Below are 23,698 nucleotides of genomic sequence, written 5' to 3'. Positions count from 1 at the left end.
ACCCACTCAGGATGCTGTTAGTTCTAGAAGTTGTTTTCATTTTTTCCTCTTCTCAGAACTTGTTTCTCAATTATCTGAAGATGAATCCTAGAATATTCTATCCAATACAGACCAAGCCTTCCTAGATCTTTGGTGGGTCTGTGGGAGGAACAGGAATGTTTCATATTTTCTCAAAGAATTCATCCTCTTTGCTCTGGCATTTCCAGGTGAGTCCTGACATTGCAGGTGTCATTTCTTCAAGAATCTCTGTTCACTCTGGCCCCAAGTTTCTTTTTTTGTTTCCTGACCTATTTTTCTCTGATGAAACAGAATTGCTAGCTTGTTTTTTAAAAAGCAGATAAGAATCTTAATTCAGTGTTTTAACATCTGTAAGCTCATTTCATATCTTCCACAGACTGTTAATATATATGACACTAAAAAAAAGTTTTCTGAGTAAACATGTTTGGGAGTAAGTAGCCTCTAAAGAAGGCTGGAAAGATTGTTTTGAGTGTTCAATTGCACCAGAATAGCTTCTATAATCATGAAAAGCATCTTAAACAAGAAAGCATGGTGTTACTTAATCTGAAGTGTGGGTTCAGGATTATTTTTTAGTATTATGCATGTTTTTCATATTTAACACCTTTCATACTTAAGACTCTTTACTTTAGGATACTTACCATTTGTTTGCATTTTGAATCTTAAAGAGAGTACTGTAGTAGCTGGTGTTTTCTAGTTAGTTGACCAAGAACACCCTTAGGAACGATCATGCTCAGTATTCTTTCTTCTCTAGGGAATTCTTTATGAAGACCACCCTAGAAGACATCTATCTTGTTGGTTACCTTTCTGATTCCTATTCTAGTATCATGGATAACCATCCAGTTGCCAAGCTGAGTACCATCATCCCAGAAGATTCTATAATGCATATTAGTTTAGAATCTTAGAAGAGTCAGTACTTGCCGTGCATGGCTTCCTCTTTCAAAGGCTCTTCCTCCCTCCTAGACCTACTTGCCTTCTGAGTGCTCTGCATTTGCATTTGTTTCAGATGAGATGACTGGCAGGTCTAAAGTTCAAGGTGAATAATGTATCTTGCCTCTGCTTCTTCCTTCTCTACAGATACTTTGTAATTCCTTAACTAAGGTTGAAGACATCCATACATACTTAGTTTTCCTTCCAGAGATGATGTTTTATAACTTGAACATATTTTAAGTATATAGAATCTATAATAAACTGAGTCTTCTAAAATAGAAGGAAAAATTATATTCTTATGAAATTGCTCTGTTAGTTTCCTGATCTATGTTGAAAGAATATTAGACATAAACTAAGACATTTAAAAGACATATACCAAGAAAAATAATTCTTGTAAGTAATGAGGATTTGTGAAATGTTCTCAAATGTACTTTAGGAAATTAGGAACTATATACTGAGAACTAAACAAAGTAACTATTAATGCCTACAACCCACAGGCCAAGTGTCAATACGTAGAGAAGATTGAAAACTTCCTTTAATGAGTTCAGTAGGAAGACAGGGTTTTAGAAAAATTTCAACTGCATACTTGATAGATCTGATAGCGTAATATTATTTTTAGCTCAAATTTACTCTATTAAAACAAGTTATCAATTTAAAAACTGCCTGTGTCATTCACACTAGTAGAGCAAAGATAAAAAATGTTAAATGGCTTTTAATTTTTTTAAAAAGTGTTGATAAATAAAATTTGATAGTCCCTTATTGCAGTTTCTTAAGATTATGAAGTTGGACAGGTGATGGCAAAGTCATTGCTCTGAACACTTCTCTTGTAAATGGCAAGGTGGTAAAACTTTTATAGAAGCATTTACTGTTCAGTTTTTTCAACAAAACTCTTTTCTGAAGGGAGACATGGTTAAAAGGATGGAAAGACATGTGCATTCAGTAGACTATTTGGAAAGCTGGACATTGAACCATTCATATCATGTGGACTCTAGACAAAAAGATCTCCATGCCCGTCACGAGGCTAATTCAAGCCTGACCTGTGCTTCCACGTGTACATAGATAGGATGGACGGCTTGAGGCCAGTGATGCACACCTCTCTCTTCAACACTGGATACCTTGCTGATTAGCTTCTTCCTGTTCATGATGAGTTAGAATGAGGCAAAACTGTGTTTCTACAAGCTCTTATTCGCTCCTTTCACTGCTAGGAACTATGGTTGTAATTTCAGCAATAGTCACTGCCGAGACAATTTGTGAACCTCTGTGTCCAGTAGGGAGCAATTGACACCTAAGCAGATAGGCTCTGTCTGAGCACTACCAGAGCCAGTGAAAATAATTCTAGGAGAATATAGATGGCCATTTTCTATCTGTGAGTGCTATATGAAAGATATGCCATGCTTCTATCCCTAACATAAGCAGAGGGAAGATGCCAAAATTCTCACCTTAAGCTAAACTTGAGTGTCAGCACTTGTAGACAAATATAATTGAAACCATCTACATATAAGCAAGGATAAGACAGTGTTGTTTAGAGAGTGATATTGCAGGGCAAGGGCAGGTTATGCCCTTGTAGAAAATGTAAGTCAACATTTGCTAGACATGATATAGTGAACATGATGACTCCTGGAAAATAATGCAATGTCCTGTGAAAATATAGAAGCTTGGTCTCTGATATACCAAGTCTTCAGATTGTGGGGTTTTCTAAAGTGATCACATAGTGAGTTTTCTGCCCTCACTGGTACAATCATCCACTGACAGTTTCAAATTTTGAACAGAACATTGAACAGGTGGTGGAAACTTGAAAATTAGTGCCTGGGTTGGGAAACATGTCTTGGAAAGGTTTCTTTTTGTGGTTCTCCTTTGTCTTTCTTGGCTATCATAGGCTAACAAATAATACTTGTATCATTGTGAGTGTTATGTAATGTTGATTATCAGTTGAAAAAACCTAGAATCCCAATGAGACAAGCATCTGAGCACACCTGTGAAGATTGTCTTGCTTATGTTATTTACAGAATGAAGACCCACATTAAATGTGAATGTAACCTTCTCAGAAGCTGCTCAATTACAGGAGAATCTAAAAAAAATAAGCTCTTTTGAAGTTTCATTTTTTTCTTATCATCTTATATCTTATTCTGGTATTTGTCTACCCTGTACAGTGGCTTTATGACACTGCCATTACTATTCTTCATGGGTCCTGAAATATATCTTCCTCGGTCTCCAGGAAGGACTGAAGACCAGTGGCTCTTAGCAATCCAGAAGCAGATTGGGACTGCTATATCACCTAATTTCATGGATTGAGCATTATCTGAGTTTTCCTGGCTTTTCAGTCTCTCTAGAGTGCAGACAGTCATTGCTGGAATATCCAGTACATGTCATGTAAGCTAATGTAATACATCCTCCTTTGAAATATTTTCATTTGATGCATTTGGTTCTCTAAAAAAAATAACCTTGATCAATACAACCATGTTTTCCTCCACTGTGATAGAGAAGTTATACAGCCAACTAGCCATGGATTGAAAGCTCAGAACTTGTGAGTCAAAATAAATTCTCTTCTTCTTGAATCATTATCTCAGTATTTTGTACCAGTCATGGAATCCTAAGACAAAAGTATTGTTTAGGTAGGAAAGTGGTTAGGCATCTCAGACTTAATAAGGTTGTGTGGTAGAGCTTTACCTCCTCTGGGCCATATTTGTGGGTGGTAGGAGAGGAAGGATGCTCCTTATCCTTTTCCATACTGACCCCTGAAGAAAAGATTTGTTCATATTAGACTGTTGCTACAAAGTGGCCCACAGATGGCTCTGAATGAAAATTCCTGACTGACCTCACAGTCTGCATTGACTATCACTTTATTTCTCTTTACTTTTTAACCATACTGACTCTGAAGTCAAGGGAATGAGGGGTAGTCTATATTAAGCCAGAATCAAATAATTTATAGTAGAAAATGGCAGGCCTTTGATAAAGGTTTTTAGTGCTTTAAAATCATATCAAGAGTGAGAGCTGCTAAGGTGTATTTGGGGATGATACTGCTTTCATTATTCTGTTACTCATTTTCCTTGGGTGCATGCATGTGAATGTGCATGTATATATACTGTACACATGTGTATAGATGTGCATGCTTTTTAAGGATGTATATATACATTGTGCATGTAGAGGACAGTGTTTGATGCCAAGATACCTTCTTTAGTTGCTTATTTTTTAAGATGTGATCTCTCACTGAGTCATTTAGCCTAGTTGTCTAGCTCTTACTGGAATGTGTACTAAGATTATATAAATGAACTACCATACCCAAATTCTTGTGTAAGTCATGGAGATTTGAACCCATGTTATCATGCTTGTCTGGTCAGCACTTCACTGGTTGAGTCATATCCCAGGGCCCTCTATCACACACACTATCTGTAGCTCAAATTCCTTTAAAACATGGATTAAAGTTATAAGTTGTGAAGATGCTGCTAATAGTTAAATCTGAGTTTGAACATGGTTTCTTTGTATATAAAGATTTATTGGAACATAGGCTTGAAAGTCAGTTGTATGCTGTCCAAAGCTACTTTCATAACAGAATGGTAGAGTTGGTAGTTCATTATGGAAAGTGTTCAGTCCACTCCACTAGAGATAGCAGCGAATCTCTGACTCAAGAGAGATGTAATAGCTGGTGGTAGAAAACCTCATCTGGGCAGGGTAACATTTGGATTCTCATTACAATATCCATTGGCTATTATTTTGTTTTTCCTTTTAAGTTTGATTTCACTCAGAAAACTTTAGAGAATTTGTTTGAAGTCTGTAATTGAAGTCTTTCTAACTCTCCATTTACCTCGCTTCATCTTGAAACCTACCTCTTTTGACACCAGAAACATCTATGTTTTGAAAGACAATAAATAAAAGAAAGAAGGGGCTCAGATATTTTATTCAAATTTCTGGTTTAGAGTTTTTGTGTTCTCTACAATTACATTTTTAATAAAGCAATCTTTAAGAGTCATTATTATAGTATGTCCATTGTTATTTAACCAGTATTAGAATTCCATTACCCTTAGATTACTTGGGAAGTTTTTAGATGACTTGTTCTTTTATATGGATGTCCTTAATTATTTTTACAACTTCTAATATTGAACTATTTTTTCTAGGTCCAAATACATTGAATCAGAAAATTTTCTGGTAATATTATGAAAGCCTCTTAAGTTTCTGGACATCAGGGTTTTTTTTTTTTTTAAATCTATGACTGGGTAGTAAAAATAATTGTCAAGGCTTAAGAGGTGATTCCATGGTTAAGAGCACTTGATGATCTTTCAGAGGAGCTGAGTTCAGTTCATAGCATCACATAGTGGGTTATAACTATTTGTAACTCCAGTTCCAGGGGATGCAAGTTCTTCTTACCTCCAAAGGTACTACCAACCATACATGTGGTATAAAACATGCATGCAGAGAAGACAGACAGAAAATAGTAACAAATGTAAACAAAATTAAAAAGAAAATGTAAGTTCAAAGTTATTAAGAAGATTAAGCTAGGCCACAAACATAAATTCATGGATATATTATTATCCTGTCTTCAAATGTGCACAGACAAGAGTGTAAATGAAATAGTGAAAATATGAGCAGTAGCAAGGTACCAGAAAGGGCAGGGGGACTGGACTAAGTCCTAGAGATTTGTGCTAAAGATAGTCTTAAAGAACTACCATTGACCATAGCATTAAGAATCAGCAGAGAGCCAGGCGGTGGTGGCGCACGCCTGTAATCCCAGCACTCTGGGAGGCAGAGGCAGACGGATTTCTGAGTTCGAGGCCAGCCTGGTCTACAGAGTGAGTTTACAGGACAGCCATGACTATACAGAGAAACCCTGTCTTGAAAAAAAAAAAAAAGCAAAAATCAAAAAAAAAAAAAAAAGAAGAAGAATCAGCAGAGAGAATTAGACCAACATAGACATGAAATCAGGAAGTCAGCTCTGAGCCATCCATGGGAATAGAATTCTGTTTCAATATATTTCACAGTGTAGACTTGGCATGATGTTAAACATGGGAGAGGCCCCAGAATATAGATTCATAAGAGTCCCATTTTATTCCCTCTAACCATTTCATACCCTTAGCCTTTTTCAAACTCTTTTGACTCTTGGTCTACAAATATAATTTGTGCCTATACTGTCATCTTTGTATTGAAAAAAAATGTAATGGGTAGTCTAAAAATCAAGTGACTCTAGACATCTTTCTTAGGAACATATTCATTTATGTATAGCTTGCATATTCTAGCATCGTATCAAGGATTTTTTCCTTTGTTCCAATCTTAGTAAAGTTATATTTGCAATTTTTCCCATCAGGAAATATTTGTATCACTCAAACAGTTGTACTTTACACAGAAATAACCTTGAGTCAATCATATACCAGTGCCATGCTACTGCTGCCAAAATCCATGCTTTACCTTCTTTGAGTTACAGCATATACTTTTAAAAGTAATGAAAATATTTGTTCTTGACAAGCATATTATTCAAAAACCTCTCCATACGGACTGAGCTCCCTCTGATGATTCTGAATCAGTGAGATTACACAGCTTTACCTCAAGTGTCTGTACTGCCAGGAAATTCACTGATATCTAAATCTCATTTAGGGAAACAATTCAGAATCTTTTGAGTGTGAGAAGTGTAATAAAAATAAATAAATCTCATTCTTTCCACAGTTTACCTTATGGCCTATATGTTAATCACTCCAAAATGTCCAGGAGCACATAGAGAAACAAGAACTTATTTAAAATCAAAGCTGCTTGAGTTCCAGATGGCTCAGAGTATATCTTAATCTATCTTCAGCAAGTCCCCTAATTTTGCAAGAACAAATGGTGGAATGTTATTAAAATGTTAATTAGTTAAATTTAGTCCCTAAAGAATAAAGAAAACAAAATTGCACCTACATGATTTTATTTTTACTAATGGGAGAAAGAAACCTGATATATAAAGAAATGAGGTTAAGAGGAAGGAATTATACATGATGTTAGTTTAAATAAAAATATCCAGGATGGTCAAGGAAGTTTCAACAAAATTATTGGGGTGTATATGTAAGCTATTACAAGAAATTATTTTTAAAGTAAGCCATTTTTAATCTTTTATGGATTCTTAACTTTTTTCAAGCAAAATTAGTGAGATGGGACTATTAGACAATGACAGAGATATAGGTATGACTTAACTTGAACTATTTCTTTTCTATTTTTCTAGGGAGTAGAATTCAAAAAGTACTCAAAGGTTCCAAAAATCTTAAGGTCTATCTTAGAATACCCCTTCTTACATGAGGAGACCGTCACTCCTGCCTAAAACTCTGAAGGAATGGCAGAATATATTGTTCCTTTAAGCATCTTTAGATTGTGAGTTTGTAATTTAAAAGCAGTCAAACAACAAACTTCAAGATGTAATAATGCATCAGTGACAATCTTAAGGGCATGCCAGCTGGCCAAGAGCTCAACTTTCCTTCAGTCATTTAATGCTATTAAGGAAGTTGTATTTGTGTTTACAATTGGTTTAACTGCTTTATTTTACCCATATGTTTCTACTTGTTTTATTTTTAAAAAGAACAGTAAAGCTCATAGCATTACTAAACTGTTTGGTGATGAGGGGTCCATCACAGGTCCCTGAGCAGTTTGAAGTTACTGAGTTTAGTATGATTGACAGATTTGACATTTACACTACATAGGTGACTCTATATTGTCCAGTCCCTTGTGAGGATTATGAGATGTTCAGGGTTACTGCTTGCTTCAGATCACGGAGTAGATTATCCTATAGAAAATAGAGGCAAATTGGTTTCTCTATAGGATGATCCTTTCAGACAACCTTGGGAATAACTGAACACCCATTATCTAGTTCAAGTCTCGATAATCAGAATATAAGAGACAACCGCCAGCAAGGCCACCAAGACAATAGGCATCTCAGGGGAAGCCCATATGCCTATTAGCTAAAAGTAGGTGTCCATTGAAAGACGGAGCTGAATTGGCAGCATTCCATTGTCCACTAGGAGTAGCTCTCAGAGGAAAAGCAACTTTCACTTTTATTTGCCCCAGTGAAGCACATTTGATCCTTCATCACTATGTATTATTGAACTAGGGAAGACAGAAAGATGAACAACAGTGCTATGGTATTCTTTTCTACCTTTTATTCCATTTAAATTATGAATGTGAGTTAATGGTACACTGGTACCATTATTCTGGGATTTGAACAGTACTTCATTTCTAATAGGTGCTGGTTTTTGAAGGAGAGAGAAGAAAGAAAGCCCTTCATCTCCTCTACTATTCCTCATATTTAAATACAATATTATTTCTTATAATGATTTAGTTACCTAAAACATATTATTGAATATCTGTAGGTAATAGTTTCTATGAGCACATATATAATATGGACTGGTTAACTATTTCTTGAACAATAGGCTGATTTAGTGATGTTTATTTTTGACTAGAGGAAGCTAAGAAGAGGCTATGCTTATTGGCAAAATGAAGAGTCTTGTCTTTTCAGAAAGCAACACCCCATTGTAGAATATGAGACAATTAGAGAGACCAAGGTAGCAGACAGACATTAATTCTTAGAAAGATGGACAGAAGACACCAATTCTACAAAAATATTTTAAAACATGTAGATTTGTCTTCATTTGTAGATATACGGGGCAGAGCAGATGGTGGTTACTGAAGAGAAGAGCTATGTAGGCCTCACTGACCCAGTTTAGCCTTAATTCTGGCCAGCCATTGTAACAGAAATTTTTTTATCACTAGGAATTTTTAACTTCAAGAATTGGCTGCCACTGAGAAAGGAAGCAGAAGAATGCTCTCCATTTTTACTTCCAGAGCAAATAATGCCTCATAAAAGTCAAGTTTTAAACAGTGTCATCAGACAGATTAGATCATTCATATGTGGATAAAGACATGAAGAAGATTCAACAAAAACGACCCAGGGAAGGCTTTGGTTTTCTCTGTTATGGTGTGGCCACATAATGTAACATAGTTGGCTCCATCCCTGACTTTGCACAGAGTCTTAAAAAAGATAATACCAGAGCTTCCTCTTCATACCAGTGACCATGGAGGGAAGGACAAGAGATTGACTGCTTTCAATTCAGAGCTTTGTTGTTCGTAGAGCAGTCCTCCACTTTTCCAATGATGAAGAAGGTGGTCAGGTACTTGCTTAAACTGTTGTGGTTTACTGTTCTGTTGGACATCTTTATTAATAGATCCATTGGTAGAATGTACCCTAACACCTAAGCAAATGCTTATCTTCCCATTGGTGCAAAGAAACACTGGAAGGGTTATTGGAGACTCCCCGTCCATTAGATGTCTGCATTAGCAGTGTCATAGAGTTGTGACTAGTTTAGTTAATCCATCCTATGCAACCTTTTCTAATAGAAAAGATATAATAGCAGAGGCCATGTTCAAGAAACTTGTGGTTTTCATGTTAAATAAATCAATTGATCAGTAGATAGATAGATAGATAGATAGATAGATAGATAGATAGATAGATCGATACAGTTATCTATGGATAGACATGCTCTTAAGAAATTTTATGAAATTATAATGTTAAGATTTGTTACTCAGTTATGCTGAAGTATACAATCATGAACTTGCAGACTATAGCCTTTCTTCCTGAACCCATGTCTTTGTGGTCAAAATTAATAACCAGAACTCTGGCTTTGCTACAGTTAAAATAATAGTTAAAGTAAATTACTCTTATAATAACCTATTATATCTTTAAACTTTTAATGGCTTTTTGCACCTCCAGAAATACTATCTGCATTTAAAAACACCTAAGATTGCATGTTTACCAACACCCCTTAATTATGCACCTTCTGTTTCTTTTCTCTTGGCCTAGTTCATTTTAGTGAAGTACTTATCTATCCTCACTGATTATCTTACATGGATTCTTGGGCCCAGTGCAGAATGTGAGCCTTAAAGTAGGGATTCAGAATATAATCTTTGAACTGTAGAAAGCCAATTGGATTCTGCTTTCAGTCTGACTGTTCGTTATATGGGATATATTGCATATATGCTGCACCTGAGATGCTTAAAACTGTGTACAACAACTAACTGAGCTACTATCCTGATCCCATCCTTATGATAAGAAACACTAGCTAACTTGCACATAATATTCACTTTGAAAATGCTATAAAACCACCTTGTCTTTGGGAAGCAAGTTTCATCTAAACTTGTCAGCCTGCATTCTTGTGTGTGAATATACTTGTGTTCTTTTTATGTGTGTGTGTTTTTTAACTGCACTCATGTCTATGTACCACATGGGTCCCTGTATCTAATGGAGGCCAGAAAACCAGATCCACAGTAATTAGAGTTACAGATGGTTAGGAGGTGCCATGTGGGTACAAGCAGTCAGTCCCAAGTCCTCTAGAACACTGAGGCCTAAATCATTTTCCATCCTGTATTCTTTTTGTGCCACTCCTCTCACTGATATCAACACATACATTGCACCACATCAAGTCTGTCCTTTTCCCAGTCAATTATCTTGCCTCAGGAAAATACCTAAGCAGCATGATGACTGACTAGGTAACTAAAAGCAATGTGGCTCTAATCTCATCACAAATGCTTAATAGATGAGAGTCCTTATGGAAATTACTTTATTTCTCTGAGTATAAGAGTAGCATGAGGACACTATCATGTCCTTTGCTTGTATTAACTAAAGCTGATGCATACTGAGCATTGACCATGAGCAGGCACCATTGAATGCATCTCATGTGTTCTCTTATATGCCCATTGCAAACATTCAGATAAATAATGTTTTAATATAATACCTCAGATGAAATATTCAGTATAAATACATGTAGCAATTATTAAACCAAGAAAACACATAGGAAAGTTAAATTTTACTTCACACTAGAGTCCAGCTATAACTCTCTTCACCACTATGCTAAAGTGCTTTGCCACAACAGTTTCTACACATGGTGATTGATCTTGTCCTCCAAGGCACATACATAACAGTTAGTCCACAGTGAAATGTTACCTGGGAAATTTCTAAAAAAGAATGACTCTCACACAAAATTATACTCATCATCATATGCTATTATATTACCTCACATTTCCCTTATACAAACTTTATGAAGTTACCATGAGAGGTTTATCAAACCACTAAGCAATTTAAAAAGTATATAAACATGACAAATATATAATTTTATAACATGTTATTTGTTAATGGACAGATTTATGGTATATTTTTTCTGTTTTATGATTTTGAATTCTTTCTTAGAACAAGGTAAATATCCTTTAAATGAAGCTCCAGTTTTAAAGGGTTTTGCCTAGCTGCCTGCATATAAAGTAGATTTTTTAAAACTTTTTATTTTTCAGTCTTAAAACTGACATTAGCTGAGACTAACTCAGTTTTGTATCTTTACTGACAAATCCATATTAATAACAGCATCAATACTGCATTAAACCTGAACTATAGGAATAATTTGAAATCATGCCAAAATTAATAACATTGTATCACCCCAGAGTCTCTTTGGTAGCAGAGTGAAATGGTTATTAACTTGGGTTATTATCACAGCATTATGGACATTTAAATAGGCTATAACTCTAGAAATTTAAAGGTCAGTTTGATTTATTCAATTTAGTTTTGTCGTATGTTTGGAAAACTAATTAAAATCACAAACAACGTGACTTTGGCTATAACATTCTAGATTGCAAGTGAAAAGCCTGTGCTTTTGACACATCACCAGGAACCCTTTCCACGGTGGTCTCTGTGTATATGGAACAGTGCTCTTACAGTAAGGTCTAAGAAGCCAGGTTTTTAGATAATCCCTTATTTCTGGATAAATAGTTTTCTTTATGTGAGTTTCTTCATCACAACACCATGAATTTGTTGCCTATGATGTTAACCTTAGGAAGAATATGATACTATCATTTCATATAATTTAAAGTTCTATAATGATTCTGAACCCCCAAATGCCTCTGTCTTTCCAATCTCCTCAAATTTTTTCCTAGTAGAAAATCATCACTTTTGTTATTAATCGAGTTATACTATTTTTGGCCAAATAGCTTTCAAGAACTCCTTAAATTATTTGGATGACAACTTTATGATCCCCAAAGCAAAAACTTCAGCCATATGAATGTCTACTTGAGTGTAACTCTCTGATGACAGGAAGGATCCAATGAAAGATGGAAAAGGTAGAAGGGATGACGGTAGGAATAGATTTCCTTATGCAATACAATGGAAAACTGGTATCCATGTAATTGTAGATACAGTTCCCCAGAATTTGTATTCACTGAAAATGAATCTATAGCTACTCTCTGAAAATTTCCCTTTATTGAATTGGGTATGAACAAAATATACTTATGCATTAAAATTGCTTCCTTTTAACCCACATATTTAAAGTGAGTATAGAATAGACAATGGGAATGAATACAACATGAGGCTTAAGACTCATCAGGAAACACTTAAAAGTAACTAAATAGAAACATTCAAAAGAACTTAACACAGTTTTACTAAAATTTTGACCATCTAAGAGACATGTTATATGCCTCTGATTTTAGGGCTTGATAAACTAAAGAAGGAGGCTAATGAGTTCCAGGCAAGCATGAGCTGCATAGTGAAACTATCTCCCACAATGAAGTTCCTTTGTGTATGTTGTATTTGTATGTAGAATATAAAATTCAAGCCTATTTTCAAAGGAAAATAGCTAATATCACTTATTCAATGTCTGTTAAAGTGGTAAAGAAGGACTTCCCTCTTTGCAAAAACACCTCAGTATCACAGATATGAAAGAATAATCAAATGAATTATTATTAACAATTTAGTGGAAGTTTAAAGAAATGAATAACTTATGACATAAATTGTGCTGAATAAAAGTAAAACAGAAGTAAATGTTGACTCTCTTTATGAGATCATTGGACACAATAACCTAATATTGTAGTAAATGAGTGAAAAATCTCAATTGCCATCTATAGCTTTGAATAGTAGAAGAAGAAAGAGTGGAAGCAAAGATGAGAAATTTCTAAAAGCTTATAATTAAGAGGAGCAAAGTTGCAACACAAAAACATTAGACTAGAACTAGAAAAGTGGTTGTTCATTGCACTTTGACTATACTGTGTATACCCAGTATGCCGGGCATTATGTGATTATTTTTCAAAAGTTTATAATGTGAGATAATCATGCAAAATTGTGAAAATTACACTAATGGAAATAATTACATAGTATTGGCATGCCAAAACTAAGAAGTATATCAGCAGAAGAAGGCAATGATAGTTTTGAAATTGTATTTGGCCTCTAGAAATTCATGAACAGAAGATTTTGGTCAGTTGTCCTAGACAATTAGGAAGGAAGCATCTGAAGTAAGAATGTCACAAGAAATGCATTTTTCATTGACACCTTTTTATTGGATATTTTTATTTACATTTCAAATGTTATCCCCTTACCCTGTCCTTACCCTGCCAAAACCCCCATCCCCCTGCTTCTAAGAAAGTGATCCCCTACTATTCACTCACCCACTCTGGCTCCCTGTCCTCGAATTCCCCAACACAGGGGCATTGAGCCTTCGCAGGACCAAGGGTCTCTCTTCCCATTGATGCCTGACAAGGTCATCCTATGCTACATATGCAGCTGGAGCAATTGGTCCCTCCATGTGTACTCCTTGATTGGTGGTTTAGTCCCTAGGAGCTCTGTGGGAGGGGGGGTGTTGATTGATTGATATTGTTGTTCCTAAAGGGTTGCAAACCCTTCCTTTAGTCCTTTCTATAACTCCTCCACTGGGGAGCCCATGCTCAGTCCAATGGTTGGCTACGAGCATCCAACTCTATATTTGTCAGGCTCTGGCAGAGCCTCTCAGAAGACAGATATATTAGGTTCTTGTCAGCATGAACTTCTAGGCATCTACAAAGTGTCTGTGTTTGGTGAGTGTATATGGGATGGATTGTCAGGTGGGGCGGTCTCTGGATGGCCTTTCCTTCAGTCTCTGTTCCACATTTTGTATCTCCTCCCATGAGTATTTTGTTCCCCCTTCTAAGAAAGACCAAAACACCCACACTTTGATCTTCCATCTTCTTGAGTTTCATGTGGTTTGTGAATTGTATCTTGGGTGTTCAGAGCTTTTGGGCTAATAGCCACTTATCAATGAGTGCATGCATACCTTGTGAGTTCTTTTGTGATTGCATTATCTCACTCAGGATATTTTCTAGTTCCATTCATTTGCCTAAGGATTTCATGAACTCATTGTTTTTAATAGCTGAGTAGTACTCCATTGTGTAAATGTACCACATTTCTGTATCCATTTCTCAGTTGAAGGACATCAGGGTTGTTTCTAGCTTCTGGCTATTATAAATAAGACTGCTATGAACATAGTGGAGCATGTGTTCTTGTTATATGTTGGAGCATCTTTTGGGTATATGCCAAGGAGTGGTATATCTGGGTCCTCTGGTAAGATTTTCTAAGACATTATATTATATGTATTTGTATCTATCTCTGATTCATAAGTTAATGAGGATCACAACGTAAGCATTTGCTGCAACCCTGAGTCTTATGTAGGTATTCAGGGAGGGCAACGTGAATAGAAAGAACACCTTCCAGTGGACTTATTGCTGTTAATATGCAAAATTTCTTGACAGATTATTACTATAACTACAAGAAATCTTACATATATTATCAGTAGGTTTTGGAATATGGGAAACTTTCTCCTAATCATTGATAATAAATATGACAGGCTAACTGTCCACCATGTGTTTTAGAAATTGTAAAATGCTGTGCTAGTAAGCACATTCCCTTAAACTTTATATGTGTACTTTCTATATTTTTAAGGTTATAAAACATTTAGTGTCTTGAGTGGTTTGTTTCACTAAACAAGCACTATCATCTCCCACTGGAATTGCTCTAGGGTAAAGCAATTGCCATCTTCCATCCAGTCAGCACATGGCTTTACTTGTTAAAAATATTAGTTATATGAGGCAATCTCATTTATGCTAACAATATCCCTTACTGATGTGCTTCCAACTAGCATGAAAAGATCACATAGACAAAAATGAAAATCATGAATTTGAAGAATTTGTGTTCTGAACATAGGAATTTTGTTTTGTGAACAGGGCCATTTTTCTTATGGCAAAGTTACAGACTAATGGTACTAAAGACATGGCTCATTGTTTAAGCACACTTTCTGAATTTGCAAAGGACATGTGTTTGGCTTCTAGCACCAACATGATGGCTCAAAAACTTTCTGTAACTCTAGTCTGGGAGATCCAATGCCCTCTACTGGCCTCTCCTGAAAATTATATACATGCCAGTTGTACACATACAAACAAGTAATTTACACACAAACAAAAATGAGAATAAATTTTAAAAGTTACATTTATTACACCTAAATTTTAGGAGAGGCCTTCAGTGTATAGATTATATAGTAAGGATATTGTAAAAAAGACTATTAAATAACTAATTCCTAAAAATAATGCACACACATAGACACATCACTACACACACACACACACACACACACACACACACACACACACACCCCACTATTTATCATTGGTGAAAAGTAGGAAGGAAGGAATTTGTGTCAAAATACAACATCAATACATCAATGAAGGTAGATATGGAGTTATATTTGGATGGAACTTACTGGAACATTTGCTAAGGAAGTCCTACTACAGAGGCTGAGAGTAATATATAAGATTTTCTGCGACAGAAGTAGTGACAACAGGGGAGGATATGCTTGGCTATTTTTCTATAGCTGTGATAAAATACCATGGCCAAGCCAAGCCAATTTATAAAAGAAAGCATTGAATTTGTGACTTACAATTTCAAAGGGTTGGTGTCCATGATCACATAGGACATGGCTTCAGACAAAGAAGCATGGTACTGGAGCATCAGCTATTAATTCGCATATTTGGACATAACCTTAGGGCATGGGGAGAAAACAAACATAAGAGGGAGATAGAGAGAGAGAGAGAGAGAGAGAGAGAGAGAGAGAGAGAGAGAGAGAGAGAGAGAGAAGCGGGGCCCCACACATTCTGACAAACCTCTTCTAACAAGGCCCATCCTTCTAATTCTTCTAAAACAGTTATACCAACTTAGAAGAGGCATTTAATTATATGAGCCAATGGGGCTCTTTGTCATTCAAACCAATACCACATACCTACAGGCTTGTTAGCAGGAGGCTTCGTTGAAGCAAGTTGGTTGGTCACACTCTAAAATCACCTAATCTTAGACTTCAGTGAAACTGCTTCGTAAGCACTGAAGCTTAAGAAAAGGAGAAAGTCACATAATGAGTTTATGGGAATGTCTAGGTAGAGTAAAAAATACCTGTCTAGACACCCATTGCTTAGAAGCCTGATTGTTAGATTATTCATTGCTACAGGTGATAACTAACTGCTTCCAATACTTAAATACTTTTTATATATCACTAACAATGACCATCAAATTCTACCATAAAGGATGAATGAACAGAGATCATTTCCACCAATACCCACTTTATGCCAATTCTTTTTTCCTTAGTGTCTCTAGAAGCTGACACAAGAGTTGATGACCACTTAGTTCCCTCAATCACTCATTTCTCCCTGATTCTTACCATTGGAAGAGAAACACATAGGAAATCAGAACTTTGAAAGAAAAAGATTGCATTTTCATGTCAGCCTAGGTTTTCTTCTTGATCTCTCTCCATTTTCTTTGATGGGGGTCAACTCTTCTAAACAAAGGATTCCTTTGGAAGAGTTGCCTCAAGTTGAACCAGCAGTATTTGTTGAAAATGTTGTCTCTTTTCTACTGGATGGTTTTTGCTCTTTTGTCGAATATCAAGTGACCATAGGTGTGTAGGTTCATTTCTGGGTCTTCAATTCTATTCCCTTGATCTACCTGCCTTTCTCTGTACCAATGCCATACAGCTTTTATAACTATTGCTCTGTAATATAGCTTGAGGTCAAGGATGGTGATTCCCATAGAAGTTCTTTTATTGTTGAGAATAGTTTTTGCTATCCTGGGTTTTTATTTATTTCAAATGAATTTCAGACTTGCTCTTTCTAACTCTATAAAGAATTGATTTGTAATTTTGATGGGTATTGCATTGAATCTCTAGATTACTTCAACAAGATATTTATTTTTACCATATTAATCCTAATCATCCATGAGCATTGGTGATCTTTCCATCTTTTGAGATATTCTTTGATTTCTTTCTTCAGAGGCTTGACGTTCTTGTCATACAGATCTTTCACTTGCTTAGTTAGAGTCATACCAAGGTATTTTATATTATTTGTGACACCTGTGAAGGATGTTATATCACTAATTTCCTTCTCAGCCTGTTTATCTTTTGAGTAGAGGAAGGCTACTGATTTGTTTGAGTTAATTTTATATCCAGTCAATTTGCTGACATTATTCATTCACTTTAGGAGTTCTCTGGTGGGATTTTGGGGTCACTTAAGTATAGGATCATATCATCTGCAAATAGTAATACTTTGACTTCTTCCTTTCCAATTTGTATTGCTTTGACATCATTTTGTTGTATAATTGCTCTAGCTAGAACTTGAAGTACATATTGAATAGATAGGAAGAGAGTGTGAAGACTTGCCTAGTATCTAATTTTAGTGGGATTGCTTCAAGTTTCTCTCCATTTAGTTTGATGTTGGCTACTGGTTTGTGGTATATTGCTTTTACTATATTTAGGTATGGGCCTTGAATTCCTGATCTTTCCAAGACCTTTATCACAAAGGGATGTTGAGTTTTGTCAAATTCTTTTTCAGCATCTAATGAAATGATCATGTGGTTTTTTCCTTTGAGTTTGTCTATGTAGTGTATTACATTGGTAGATTTCCGTATATTGAACCATTCGTGCATCACTTGGATGAAGCCTACTTGACTGTGGTGAATGATCATTTTGATGAGTCCTTGTATTCAGTTGGCAAGACTTTTATTCAATATTTTTACATCAATGTTTACATAACAACAGAAACTCTTCAAATTCAAAAAAATCATGAGATCCTACTATAATTGCTTATACTCAATAAATTTGGAAAATCTGGATCAAATTGACAATTCTAGACACATAACCAGTGCCAAAGTTAAAACAGGATCAGATGAACTATCTAAATAGTCCCATAAACCCTAAGAATTAGAAGCATTCATTAATAATCTCCCAATCAAAAAAATCCTAGGACCAGTTGGATTTAGTGAAGAATTCTATCAGAGCTTCAAAGAAGACCTAATACCAATACTCTTCAAACTATTTCACAAAATAGAAACAGAAGGAACTCTATCCAATTCATTCTATGAGGCCACAATTACACTTATACCTAAACCACACAATGACCAAACAATGAAAAAGAGTTTCAGACCCATTTCCCTTATGAAATTTGAGTTGCCTGTTTTCTATGTTGGCATAATGTCTTGTCAAAGCCAAGGTATGGGCCTTGGGACAATGTGGAATACAGTCTGGATTTTGAAGTGGACAGATGGTGAAATTCAACTTCTCTCTCTCTCTCTCTCTCTCTCTCTCTCTCTCTCTCTCTCTCTCTCTCAGCAATGTTACAAATTAAGCACTTACTAATTCTCAATTGTCCTGTCATGGTTTGTATTTAATTTTTCTGTCTCTATTTGGGGAAGCATGAGCCCACAGAAGCTTTGAAGGGAAACTGGATTTAATACTAAAAGAAGTCAGAGAAGATTGAACAGACAGAACATTTGTTAAGATAAATTATTTTGCAAGTGGACTGGAGGTGGAATCCAAGCATCTGCATAAAAAGCTGGGTGTCCAGCTCATTCCTATAACTCTGCTTTTGAGAACTGTGGTGAGAGCGCATCACTGGGGCTTGATGGTTTCTAGTCTAGCCAAGAAAATATGATTCTGAAATTTGAACAAATGTCCAAAGTTAAACAAGAAGCAGAGCCTGGTAGAAGAGAACACTGAACATCATTTCTGGCTTCCTTGTACATAAGCAAATATGTTTGCACATACAGATTCACAAATACTCACAGAATCATAGAGATGGACATTTGGATAAGCACTTACAAATAAGTAAATGAGTTTTCTTTAAAGATCACCATAAAATTCTAATTACATGTAAAGTATTAGTTACCCAAAATGTTGTCAGTGGATAAAACTAATGACAAGCATTTAACAGGTACTTATGATGTGTGAAGAGAATTATCAAAAGATGCAGAGATCCCAGAAAGCAAGAAAAATGATTGCATCTAACATTCTTGCTATGGGAGGAGAGCATACATCAAAGGACCATGACTGTACTCAGTGCAAGCAGGAAAATCTGCAGTAAGGCAAGGATGGAGCATGGAATGCGCCTTTATGAGCCCAAACAGATGCTGAGCTTTGACCTATGTCCCCCATTTGACAAAGAACCTGGTGTCCATGGGTGTAAATGGCAGAGGCTATAGAGTAGAGCCACCAAAGGCAAGTGGGAGCCTAGAAGGAGGGGAGATGGTGTCTGGCAAAGTAAATGAAAACAAGCTTTCTGTTCACTCCCATCTCAAGAGAGATCTAGAACATCATAAGATTCATGCTGTGTTTGCCAACAATTTGAAACCAATTGTATACTTGGTTATTCTGTCCAATTAAAAAAAAACACACATTTGAAAATTTAAAACCTAAATCTCTGGGCACAAGTGGTTTCATAAATACATTCAAGTGGTACCCATTTAAATAACACCTCTTATAGAAAAGTATAATTGGTAGTTGCAGACTACTCATAGTTGCTGATCTGAGTCCGGCTTGTTAAAACAGGACTCTTAAGTAGCAGGTGAAAGGATAGTGAGGAAAGTTTAAAGATTGGAGTTAATGCATTGGAAAGAAAATGAGGAAATTGGGGAAGATAAAACTGTCATTATTTTCAGATGAGATGCTTACCATTCTGAAAAGGCCATAGAAAAAACACTTATAATCATCATTTTAAGCAAGTCCAACAATGTTTACATAAGATAAAACTTAAGTACTTATAAAAATTTAATAGCACCTGCAACAGTCAATCAGAAATCATAAGTAAAAAGAAAAATACTATCCACAATAGGAATAAAACCTGTAATATATGTAATAATTAAACTCAATCAAATTGTGTTATCACTTATCAGAAAATTTTAAATGTCAAAAAGTACACAGAAGATAATTTCAATACATGACAAACCTGTATTTTTAGATGAACTAATTAAAAATTATATGTATTAAAGCTATTCCTTCATTTAGTCTATAATTATAGTTTATTTCCTTTAAATATGTAGTTAGATTTTTAACTTGATAAATTTTATATATAGTTTAAATGAAATGAGTAAAAATTCAGTAAGACTTATGTAAAATTAGAAAAATCCCTATATACATTCATATGAGAAAATAGGAGATAACATAAAGCCATAAGCAAAATAATAAAATAATATGGTTTTCTTTTAAGAAGTTCGAAACAGCCTGACAAAGTACTTTTTGTGGGAATCTCACTACAAAACATCTAAAAAAACCTAGAAAAATATTTAATTGGTTTATCATATGCACAAAAACAAACTAGAGCATAGCAGAAGACAGCTGCTACATGTTTATTAGCACACTAGATGTATAAATTTAGCTTAGAGGTAAAAACGTGCCTAATGTGTGTGAGGCTCTAGATTCTATCTCCAGCACCCTCTTCTTAAAATAGGCACTTATGATATACAGGTCTGTATATTGTTCACTTATATTTGACAGTGACTTCAGAAACACGAATTTAATAACATAAACCTCTGTAGATGGAAAGAAACAGAAATATAGATAAAGATAGATTTATGAGTAGGTAGAGATATTTTATAGAAGTTACTGTTAGTTGAACAAATATGTGTGTGTGTGTGTCTGTGTATGTATTCCAAATTTATGAATCACGAATAAGAGAGCCTCCATAATATGAAAAATCCTTAAGAAACATAGACAACAGCAAAGAATGCTATTTTTTGGAGCTGATGTTCATATTGTAGATGATGTACTAATCACTCCTGTGCAGCATGCGAACAGAATAAGCAGCATTCAGATGAAAAAGGAGGGGGTTAAGCTGTCTACTTACAGATTGCTCACTTACAAAATCCCAGAAACACAAAAGCCCAATACGGGAATTTTATCTCAGTCCTAGGATACCACATCAATATAAATATCAGCTGGATTTCTATATATTTATTCAAAAAATATTAAAAATTAAATCAATAATGAATCCTTAAAATTAAAGGGCTTCATACTTAGGAAAAATTAATCATGTAGCTGTAAGCTTGCAAACATTAAAACAGATATAATATTGAGAAAAGATATTATGGAAAATGCAGATCTGAATGCCTACTGTGTTCTTGGACCAGCAGATCCCACCCAGCAGATTACACCCAGGTAAGAAGTGCATAATGTGCAGAGCTATGCACAAATTCCCCACAACAAAATTAATTCCTTGTATAAACATACAAAATACATGTAAGAGCCCAAACAGCTTTTTTTTATTCGATATATTTTTTATTTACATTTCAAATGATTTCCCTTTTCTAGCCCCCCACTCCCCGAAAGTCCCGTAAGCCCCCTTCTCTCCCCCTGTCCTCCCACCCACCCCTTCCCACTTCCCCAATCTGGTTTTGCCAAATACTGCTTCACTGAGTCTTTGTTCTACTAGAACTATTAACCGAACTGATTTCAAATTTACTATAACCTGAATTGACTAAGAATCTGATGATTTTGATAAGGACTAACACATAGATTAATAGCCTGATATAGAAAGTAGAAATATATATATATATATACCTATGTTCCATACATATACATGTACATGCATTTTGGCTAAATATATACAATATTTTCATATGTATATAAGCCTGAACAATGATTTCTGTCTGTGTATATGAACTTTATGCTGACATTGGATGAATATCCTGAGTAATAAACATGAGGATAAAAAACAAAGAAAACTAGAATTCCCAGGCTTGCCTCCTGAGTAGAGTGAACCTTGGCCTTTATGTCACAACACTTATAAGATTTTCCCTAAATTGTTTTTTATAAAACAATATAAACCTAAGAGCTACAAGTCCACTTTTAATAGGTAACAGGATGTCCACATGACGTGTTACTGGGAGGTTACTGTCAAGAATGAGCTGATTTTTATAATGAAACTGCAAGAATGTGTTCTTTCCAAAATGATGTTATTGCAAACTAAGCATATCTAGCCATAAATTTTGCACATCCACATTTAAAGGACCCTATCAAATCAAAACGTAGGGTCCACAAAGGAATGCTAATGTTCCTCATTGTTCCTCAGAACTAGATATTAAGAACCTATTGCTGTAGCTGCCCTGCACCTTTATCACAGGTTAAAGAGAATACAAGCTTGAACTGAACTGTAAACTCCTTTGTACTAGATAGTAATCATTATGACAGAAGGCTGCTATGAGAGAAGAATCACTAACAGTAGCACCTAGTAACAGATCATTTACAAATAAAAATTTATAAATTATGTGTTTTATGTGTAAACCTGATTACATGTATTATAGGTTTCTTTTTAAGGCAGATTGTTAATAGCATGTTTTTTCCATTTTTCCAGACATTCTCATAGTTATTTTGTCCTCCTCTCTCCTTGTTTCGCTTTTATCTTTCTCCCCTCCCTAATTAGAACTCCTGCATTTTCCCATTTTCTCCTTTAGATTACTTGCACTCTGAAATTCCCTTCTCTGTTGCTTCCAAACATCTCCATGGTCCCATTTTACTATATTTAAACAAAAATAATATACAGGAAGGTTATTAAGCCTCTTGGGTTGGCAATACTCCCCTAAGAACTATGGACTAACACAAACTCTAGTACCAGGCATAAGCATGTTCCTTTTGAATGGCTAGTCAAGGTAATCCAGTTGGCTCCCAAACCAATGTAGATTATATGTAACCCTTCATTGCCTCTCAAAGGTTGAAGGTGTGCCTATATTGCTGAAGATACCACATACTTAGCATTTAGTATATAGGTGATTCTAGCTGGATCTGCCCTGAAAGTCTCTTTCTTGTGGCTTAGACTCCATGCTTCCAGGAAAAAATACTATGCAATAAGCTGAGGTAGGAAGGCAATTAAACAATCCTACCTAACTGCAGCACCTATTAGCCATGATAATTACCAGAAAGACAAGACTAAAGGTGAATAACTGGCATTCATATGTCTGTAACAACTAACAATTGTCCAATTGTCTGGAACTGGAAACCTAGTCAACTTCCTGGGTCTAGTTGAGGTCATGTTCAGTAAAAATAGCAATTGTAATAATAATAACAATGATAATAATAATAGTAGTAGTAGTGATAATAATAAAAATGACAACAATAATTTGTTAGACCAGCATAATTTCTTATTAAATTCTAAATCTTATACTTATCCTACAGATAACTGTGGCTACCACCCTCATCAAAGAAGACTCTCATTAAAACAAATGGAGAACATCAATGAAAACCATACCTGGACACAATACCGATAGAAACAGATAATGGGGATTGTAGAACCAATAGATATGTGTCTTAGTAAGGGTTTCTATTCCTGCACAAACATCATGATCAAGAAACAAGTTGGGGAGGAAAGGGTTTATTGAGTTTACACTTCCATGATGCTGTTCATCACTAAAGAAAGTCAGGACTGGAACTCAAGCAGGGCAAGAAGCAGGAGCTGATGCGGAGGCCATGGAGGAATGTTTTGTACTAGCTTGCTTTCCCTGGCTTGCTCAGCTTGCTCTCTTATAGAACCCAAGACTACCAGCCCAGGGATGGTACCACCTACAAGGGGCCCTTTCCCCCCTTGATCACTAATTGAGAAAATGCCCCACAGCTGGATCTCATGGAGGCACTTCCCCAAATGAAGCTCCTTTCTCTGTGATAAC

The sequence above is a fragment of the Apodemus sylvaticus genome, chromosome 13 (genome assembly GCF_947179515.1).
Source record: "Apodemus sylvaticus chromosome 13, mApoSyl1.1, whole genome shotgun sequence".
Classification (NCBI taxonomy): Eukaryota; Metazoa; Chordata; class Mammalia; order Rodentia; family Muridae; genus Apodemus; species Apodemus sylvaticus.
This window is presented reverse-complemented; position numbering follows the sequence as displayed.